The sequence below is a fragment of the Berghia stephanieae genome, chromosome 1, assembly GCF_034508935.2.
Source record: "Berghia stephanieae isolate SIO BIC M18660-M18661 chromosome 1, UCSD_Bste_1.3, whole genome shotgun sequence".
Taxonomy (NCBI): Eukaryota; Metazoa; Mollusca; class Gastropoda; order Nudibranchia; family Aeolidiidae; genus Berghia; species Berghia stephanieae.
This window is the reverse complement of record NC_088360.1, coordinates 140,145,058-140,155,057: the sequence shown is the minus strand read 5'-3', so window position 1 is coordinate 140,155,057 and position 10,000 is coordinate 140,145,058.

The window sequence follows — 10,000 nt, the reverse complement described above, 5'->3', positions numbered from 1 at the left end:
TTGTTTTTGTTTTTGTTTTTTTTAAATAGCTTTGTATTTTGCAGGCAGCTTACGTGTCTCATACCGGGGAACGCTCTTTTTCCAGACAAGTCCCAACACTCTGGAGCCAACGTCCAAAAGATTTTCGATGGAAGATATTATATTTAAAAAGCATCCTAAGAGATTGTACTTTTCCGAACTTGTTTCCTGATATACCCGTAAAGCTCTCTAGCACTTCTCGAAGATACGGTGAAGCGTTCAACAAAAGGCAACGTATTGCTATTATTATTATTATTATTATTATTATTATTATTATTATTATTATTATTATTATTATTATTATTATTATTATTATTATTATTATTATTATTATTATTATATTATTCAATTTGCTTATTTCCAAACATTTAAAAGGTATGCCCTTTGCCAAAAACAAGATAAAAGCCTGAATACTTTTCGCGTTAAGACCATGACATGAAAGAAATATTTCATGCAAAGCTGCTCTCCATCAAATAAAAGTATAAACCTTAACCTTTTCCTTATCAGCCATTGTCAGAATTTCCCCCAAAATTTCACATCCACCCAACACAAAAATAGTTTTTTCTTACTCAATAGATAGTATGCAGATGACGTCACTCAGGCCTTTGTTATTGTTTTTGCCATCCGCGTTTGTGAGTTGTTCTCACTAAACCGTATTAACCAGACTATAAAAGTTCATGGTTACACAGAGTTTGTGTGTTGGCCAGTTTTACTTCCGGATGGCAATGTTGTGAACTCCTTTGCCAAGCGCATTCTATCTATAGATAGTATGCAGATGACGTCACTCAGGCCTTTGTTATTGTTTTTGCCATCCGCGTTTGTGAGTTGTTCTCACTAAACTTTATTAACCAGACTATAAAAGTTCATGGTTACACAGAGTTTGTGTGTTGGCCAGTTTTACTTCCGGATGGCAATGTTGTGAACTCCTTGGCCAAGCGCATTCTATCTATAGAATAACAACAAATAAATACATTCTATGCACAACAAAATGAACTCTACAACACAGTGTCACGTTTTTATAGCTATAACAAAACATTTTTCTTTAAATTGTGTGATTTACAAAATAGAGAAATCTGAATGTTAAAAGTGCTGGTTGGATCGTAACGAATGTGACGATTTTCCTGTGGTTGGTAAGGGGTTGGAGAGGGTTTTAAATCATAAATAAGGATAATAAACATCCATCTATCTTCCCCTTAACGGTTGCCCTTAAACAACGATCTAATGTTTTCATCTTTAATCAGGCCGAAGGTGCCTCTTGCTTCATTTTATATGCCTGTTTATGTTGATGTCGGCTCCGACATTTGCTTGTTTGAGCGTGTCTGTCGGAACCCGATATATATATAGATAGTTCGAAGATGACGTCATTCAGGCATTTGTTATTGTTTTTGCCATCCGCGTTTGTGAGTTGTTCTCACTAAACTGTATTAACCAGACTATAAAAGTTCATTGTTACACAGAGTTTGCGTGTTGGTCCGTTATACTTCCGGATGGCAATGTTGTGAACTCCTTGGCCAAGCGCATTCTATCTATAGATAGATAGTTCTAATATGACGTCACTCAGGTCTTTGTTATTGTTTTTTTGCCATCCGCGTTTATGAGTTATGTTCACTGAACTGTATTAACCCGATTATAAACGTTCATGGATACACACAGTTTTGTGTGTTGGTCCGTTATACTTCCGGAAGGCAATGTTATGAGCTTCTTAGCCAAGCGCATACTATATATAATATATATATATATATATATATATATATATATATATATATATATATATTATATATATATATTATATATAAAGATTGACACTATTATTTCATGGTTTTCGTTTTTATAATTAACATTATCCTTAATTTTAACAATTTTTATTTAAAATTGAGACCGAGATTAATTCCACTTCAAAGTATCAAGTTGCTTTAAATGACCGCCCCCCCCCCTCCCCCCCCCAGGCACACACACACACACACACACACACACACACACACACACACACACACAATTAGATAGATAAAAAAATAATCCCAACTTTCAAATTACATTTTATTCATTTCTTACTAATCTTCTGACGTCAACGCTAGATTACTGTGACTTTCCCTAAAAACAAAAACTCGATGATTTCACCTCAGGTGTCAAGTCTGTAAAACGGTTGAGAACCCCCCAGCTTGATTTATCCATCCAGCTTATAACTGGAGGGTAAATTATCTCATTATCTTGAAATCAAATCTAGATACCCATCAACAAAATTCGAAAACTCTCCTCCGCTTGAAACCCGATTGAATTTAACTCTCTCCTTACCAGCCATTTTCAGGAATTTCCCGAAAACTTCACACCCAACTAACACAAATATATATATATATATATATATATATATATATATATATATATATATATATATATATATATATATATACATATCTTTTTTTTTATCACACTAACACAATAGCGGTAAAGTTCTCGCGATACATAATTTCTTTAGCAAAACATGCTCTATAACACACTGTTCATTTTCTTTAAATTATATTATGATGTACAGAAGAAATTGGATTCAGTAGTCTGATGTCACGCCGCCCAGCAACGGCGGCCTTCTTGGTTCTAAACAAAGAAAATCATTACTTTTTATTCTTCATTCTGGCTGGAACTTTTCATATGTCTTGTGATCAGAATGTGTAAAAGTCAAAACATGATCAAATTTATGTTTTTTCCCCTCTGGATACGCTTTTATGCTAGCCGGAGAAATATTTCATACTGGCGTCCGCCATTTTTTCGATAGTTTAGAGCCAGTTACTAAGTTACCATGCGTCATTAGAAAGGAAGTGACGTTACGACTGTTGAAGAGTATTTGAATGAGAAAAATATTGGTTGAATCGTAAAGAACGTCGATTTTCCTGTTGTTGGTAAGGAGAGGGTTAACCAGCTAACTACCGTAATCTGAAAAAAAAACCCCAACTCGTATTTAAAAATTTGGCCACAAATTTCCTTCTTCAAATTATCTCGATCAATTTTTATTTAAATGACTCTCATCTTGGCAAAAATGATCTCTCATAGCTGTAACCTCGGAAGGGTCAAGTTAGTTTGAGGGTGTTTCCATTACAAAAATAGCTCCATTTGACGTGTATATATATATATATATATATATATATATATATATATATATATATATATATATATATATATATATATAAGAGAGAGAGAGAGAGAGAGAGAGAGTACACATTGTCACTCACATTATATGGCCGAGACGTTCGTTTCTGTGGGCTTATTCCACGTCCTCAGTCGCCGACTGAGGACGTGGAATAAACCCACAGAAACGAACGTCTCGGCCACATAATGTAAGTGACAATTTGTATTCTATATTAGCTCTAACCATCATTATCGAGCACTTTCGTACCTACGAGTACCACCAACACTCATATATATATATTATATATATATATATATATATATATATATATATATATATATATGATTTGTGTATATATGCAGGTCTGACACCCGAGCCCACTAATGGGCCAAGTTTAACATTGTTGTAATGGAGAATATTTTTCAGTCATTTTTGAGATATACCCATTATAACAATGAGCCCCATAAGGAATAGGGTTATCAGACCTGCATATAAGTTCATGTCGGCTCCATACGGAATAGACACTTAGATAACCACGCCTCTCGGACAGTCGTCATACTGTAAACAATGCCAGTTATTGGTTGACATTGCAAACTACACAGGTTTTACCATCGATGATATGTGACTAAGTAAAGTACTCACTGTTCTATCGCTCGATCAATAGAACCAAGACAGAAAACTATGTGTAAACTTAAACGTTTATAATATGATCGAGAAAATCGTGTGATAACTAGTCACCCATTTCGAGGTATAAAAACAATAACAATGATCAGAGAGAGGACGATTTCATTCACGTTCTTGTTTATAAACAACCAACTATGTTTGTCCGAGCACGTGTGAAGGTGTGTCACAAATTCCATGTTTTGATTGGTCAAAAATCTACTGGTTAATTGGGTTACTAGGCTTGGAGAAAAGCAAGTACTCGCCGTCTATAATCTAATCGTAAGAAACACTTTTTGTTGTTGCCAAAGTGGAAAAATTAAAAAAAAAACACCTATGTGAGGCTATGTGGTCTTATGGCATGACACTCTCTTTCGGATCGGAAGGTCGTGGGTTCGAGCCTCGCTCGGCTCATAATTGAGTCTTTAGAAAAAAATGCTCTTTACTCACATTCTCCCATCGTACTTATCACCAAAATAATAGCGATATGAAAACAATAAAATGAGCAGAGAGGTGTAAAATGAGTACCTGGCCGTTAACAGCGTTGTCTCTGTCTGAAAAAAAAACAACGAATGTATTATCGCCTAACAGGCGTCATGTCTCGTTTTACACAACGTTACGTGTTACTGTTGGTCAGGGACTCTTTGTAAAGCGCTTTGAGCACATTTAGTGGATATTGCTCTATATAAAAGCTCGTTTGTTTGTTTTTGTCAGTATACTTTACATTAGAACACCAGTCTTCCATAACATTTAGGAAAACTCAACTGTAATTTATCACAAAAGATCAAATTCCCTTTCTTCAAAACCTAAACAGAGGCGTTCCCGATTACCTACAAAATTATTTCATCATTTAATCTTATCTAAACAGTTTATCTATTCCCCTCAGTTTATCACCTGTTGTCTTCTTTGAAATAACAACCAGACCTAAATTATTTCGTTTCGGTATCATCATTGAATTATAAATCCATTTTTTTATAAACCACAAGTAAATAATAGTAAATTGACATCTCATCACCACCGTGAAAAATTGACTTTTGACTGGAATGAAAATAACCACATAAATTTACAGTTGATTTAATGCGACAGAAGGAATTGTGAATGTCATCGCCTCAATTTTATCTTTTTAATCTGATTCAATTCGGGGTCGGGAGGGGGGTGGGGGGGGGGGGGGGGGACCCAGCAAAATCCATTAAACTTGAGATTTTATATAGCGCAATATACACGGTATAGTCACCTGGAAAACTACAAAAGTCGTATAACTTCTACGTCATGGCACAAGACAGAAGGGTTAGAGCTCAGGTTGTCGCTGGTTCGGATAAGTAAGTGAGTAGGTATATAGCGCAATAGCCACTTAACGTGCTCAAAACGCTTTACAAAAGGTCCCTGCCATCAGCAACACGTAACATGTATAATGAAACAAATGATACATGACGCCTGTTAGGCGATAGCACAATTTTTTCCCGACAAAGACAACGCTGTTAACGCCTAGGTATTCATTTCACACCTGAGTACGGTGAGAGAATGTGAGGAAAGAGCCTTTTCCAAGGACTCAACTGTGCGCCAAGCGAGGCTCGAACCCAGGAACTTCCGATCCGAAAGCGAGTGTCATACCACAAGACAATATAGTAGCCGCACGTTAGAATTTGATTTATAACCCTGAGCTTTGAAAATTGAGAGGCGAATCTTGTCATAAAAGAAATAAACCAACGTGTACATAATATAATACATATATACAGGTCTGACATCCGATCCCCACCAATGGGCCTGATCTAACATTGTTGTAATGGACAACATTTTGCGTCATTTTTTTTGGATTTCCATTACAACAATGAGCCCATAAGGAATTGGGTTATCAGACCTGCAAATAAGTGCACGTCGAAATTATTTAATTCAAAGCTTATGGCGATTTATTGATTTAATTTTGTTTTCATTTGTTAATTAGAAAATTTGAGTAAATTTAGGATTTCTATTAAAAATTGGCTAAACAAACTTTTATCATGAATATCTTTACTTTAACCCAAAACTTGAAAGATATTAGATAAAAGGTCCAAGTAAAAGAGTTAAACGTAAGCTGGGGCGGGGGTCATCTTAATAAGTAGTCGACAACTGAAGTAAAAGTTTTCTGATCAAAATTTGAAAGTGTGTGTGGGGGGGGGGGGGGGAGAGGGGGGGGGTTGTCAGTATACACACACACGCGCCCGCACACACACAGACACAAACACATCCGAACACAAACACACACACACACAAACGCATCCAAGCACAAAAACAAACACAAAGACAAACACACATACACACATAGACACACACACACAAACACATATCTATACCCAGCTGGTAAGTAAGTCAAAATGTGGAAGTCATCTAGAAAAAAACCCCGAAAACCGCCTGTTGGTCAGTTAGATGTTCCTCCAGCGATGAAGCTGTCCCGAGCCGTAATGGTTGTTTATTGTAGCCGACACCAAATCTAGTTTTGATCAGACCTGACATCTTGCTACCCTTCAAACGATTTACAAGCCATAGGAAGTGGAACTCTCCAATCCCAAACATCATAAAAGGTCCTGTTTACATCCACAGCTCTTTCCGGTCTTTTCATGTTTTACAATTTATTTTGAGTTGACTTTATAGGCTACTCACGTGATGAATGGTTTTGTGTTTGGATCTTAAGCATAAAGTTCAGGACCCCCCCCCTCCCCCCCCCTCTCTCTCTCTCTGTCTCTCTCTCTCTCTCTTTCTCTCTCTCTCCCTCTCTCTCTCCCTCTCTCTTTCTTTTCCCTCCTCTATTTCTCATTCGTCTTGTCTTCGTTTCTTCCATTCTCTCTTCACCTCACTTCTCCCTCCTCCTCTTTCAATCTTTCCTCTCCCCCTCCCTTCTTCGATTCTTTAACTCTCTCTCTCTCACACACACACACACACACACACACACACACACACACACTCTCTCTCTCTCTCTCTCTCTTTCTTTATCTCTCTCACTATCTATCTCTCTATCCTCTTTTTTCTCTCTATATCTATCTATCTCTCTCTCTCTTTCTCTCTCTCTCTCTCTCTCTCTCTCTATATATATAATATATATATATATATATATATATATATATATATATATATATATATATATATCTTCTGTCTTTGTCTCTTCAATCTCTTCAATCTCTTCCATCACCTCACTTTTCCCTCTCCCTTTTCAACCTTTTCTCTCTCTCTCTCTCTCTCTCTCTCTCTCCTCTCTCTCTCTCTCCTCTCTCTCTCTCTCCCCCCCCCCCCCCTTTCCCCTCCATTTTCTTCGGATCGTTACTATCTCTTTGCTTGGATACATATATTTTATTTTTTTAAATCTTTAAATCTTTATCAATCATTTTTTTAAAAAAACACGATAAAATTCATAGGAGGGAGAAAAAAGTGTCAAGGAGTGAATAAACCTACGTGCTTGTATCTGCAGGTCTGATAATTCAATTCCTTATGGGCTCATTGTTGTAATGGAAATCTCAGACAATACGCAAAATATTATCCATTACAATTATGTAAGAGTAGGCCCCTAAGTGGGTTCGGATGTCAGACCTGCATATATGTACACGTCGGAATAAGCTAATGAATCAATTCTGCTTGTGTAGATATATTTCTTTTTTAAACCGGAATATCTAATCCAAATCAGTAAAACATAAATTGAAATAAATTTTGATAAAAATGAATTCAATTTTGCACAGCTATTTAACAACATCACCAATATCCGTTTGAATCGATGTGCCATTTATATGCAGGTCTGATAGCCGAACGCAAGTATGGGCTTGATTTGATATTGTTGTTATAGACAATATCTTACCTTGGTTTGAAGGTATTTCTATTACAACGATGAGCCAATAAAAATTTGGGTGTAAAAGAATCGATATAATAAAAATAATGAATTAAATTCTATTTTTTCAACCCCCAAAGATAATAAATTTGTCTCAAGGACCTATCTATTCCAAGAGAAAATTAGAATAACCCAGGCGTCGGCCGCAGCACAGCGCCGCAAATGAGTTATGACGAGTAGGTGACTTACTCAAGGCCCCACACACACATAGCGCGGCAGGTTTTCAATCTTGGTACCTATTGGGTACTCACCATAACTGCGAAAATGAACACGTTGAGGTAATTTGTTAAAAAGAAACGAGATATTAAGTGATAAAAAATATATATTTCATTTTCTACAGCTATAACAATGTAATGTAAGCAACATCCGTTTGAATCAATGTGCACATATTTGCACATTTAATTGTGTGCAAGATAGTCTAGGTTGAATCAATGGAAACTCTTCGAAACAAACAGATATATAAATGTCATCGTAAACATTCCTCACTGAAGCCGACTGCATGGAAAATATGTAACCCGCCGTGTCAAAGCGGTATTATGTCAGGATGCACTCGGTTAGGGAAATTGAATTCATAGCCACAAATATCAAACTTGGGTTTAATTTCTCTACGTCATGCTGGAGTATAAATACTATTTTTAGCTTTGCAAAAACTTCTATGGTCCAATTTCTCTTCATTCTATCTCTAAATTCACTTTCTGGGGTCTGAATCATCCCAACATAATACCGTTTTTAGACGGAGGGTCACATATTAATAGGGAACGAAATATTTATACTCACGTCGAACTTTCAGGAAGTTTTGTCAGCCGACGTTCACTTATTTGCAGGTCTGACGACCTAAATTGTAAAATTGGCACCTTTGTTGTTAATGGAAATACTCTCAACCCAACGTAAAATATTGTCCATTATTACTACAATGTTAAATCCGGCCCGTAATTGCGTTCGGTGATTAGACCTGTAAATATATGCACGTCGATTTGAATCAAATGTAAAGTCCTAGAAACAGACGGATATAAAAGTCATCGCAAAAATTCTTCACAACAATGGATTTCATTGGCAATATTATTATTATGAGAAATGAAATAATTTTTTTGTTGCTGAAAATATCAAATTGAGAAATTAAGGAGCAGAAACTGGAGTAAGATAAAGAATTGAACAAGTATGTATATGAAAGGTGCCAGACAAAGCAAAAAAGAAAAATACAACAACAAACAAAAAAAAAAAAAAATTCCCAAAACATCAGTCGACCACCCAGTCGAGGTAGACTGATTAATTTGTGATGTGTTTTTCCTGATATTATTCGTTCTTGCTTCGTCTGACACCTTTCATTAACACACTTTAACCAACTAAACCATCCGACGATAGTACCGTTTTGAGCCGGTTGGTCACAGTTCATCGATATTTTCAAGATTTTTTTTTTAAATGGGAAAAGTGAGAATACATTATCTATGTTATGTCAAGGTTAAACCTCTAACTCGTAACTCTATGTTGTTGTTTCTTTGCTTATAACATTCAGGCGTTTAATCCTAGTATTGATTAACCATGAGCAGGCGTTATTTACCACCGGTTATAACAACAATCCACTTCAAAGACAATGTCTTTGATCCAAATAGTTCCATGTTTTCCGTCTGTCATCGTCCCTGCCATCAAAGACAATTTCACCTTGATGTATGGAATTATGAAACGTCCAAGTGGAAACTAAACGAAAACGTGCTTATTTAGATCTAGAGATCTAGACTAGCCAGCGCACTTTGAAAGTATCTTGTTTTTTAGAATTTCAAAACTCCGTGACAGGGTAAGGTCAAATGTGACCCTTCGCCTCAAAACGGTATTAAGTCGGGTTGGTTAAGATGTTGAAAATTGAATTTATAGCCAGAAATATCAGACTTGAGTTTATACGATTTATTGAGGAGAATGGATACCATATTTTAGGGTGCTGATGCTAACAATTTATATTGTTGATCAGTTTAATATTAAATTCGGCTTTTAAGCATCTGGTTCGTTCCGACATAATACCGTTTTGAGACGATGGGTCACAAATGGAGCCAATTGATTAAACGGGCAGTAGAAATTAATTGCTGCTTTTAGGGTAGAACTCTAGATTATTTATAGCTGCAAGGAAGTTTCTGTTAGATTTAACAGATCCAGCTACCTGAAGAAGAAGAAAAAGAAAAATTAGTAGTAGTAGTAGTAGTAGTAGTAGTAGTAGTAGTAGTAGTAGTAGTAGTAGTGGTAGTAGTAGTAGTAGTAGTAGTAGTAGTAGTAGTAGTAGTAGTAGTAGTAGTAGTGTAGTAGTAGTAGTAGTATAGTAGTAGTAGTGTAGTAGTATAGTAGTAGTTAGTAGTAGTAGTAGTAGT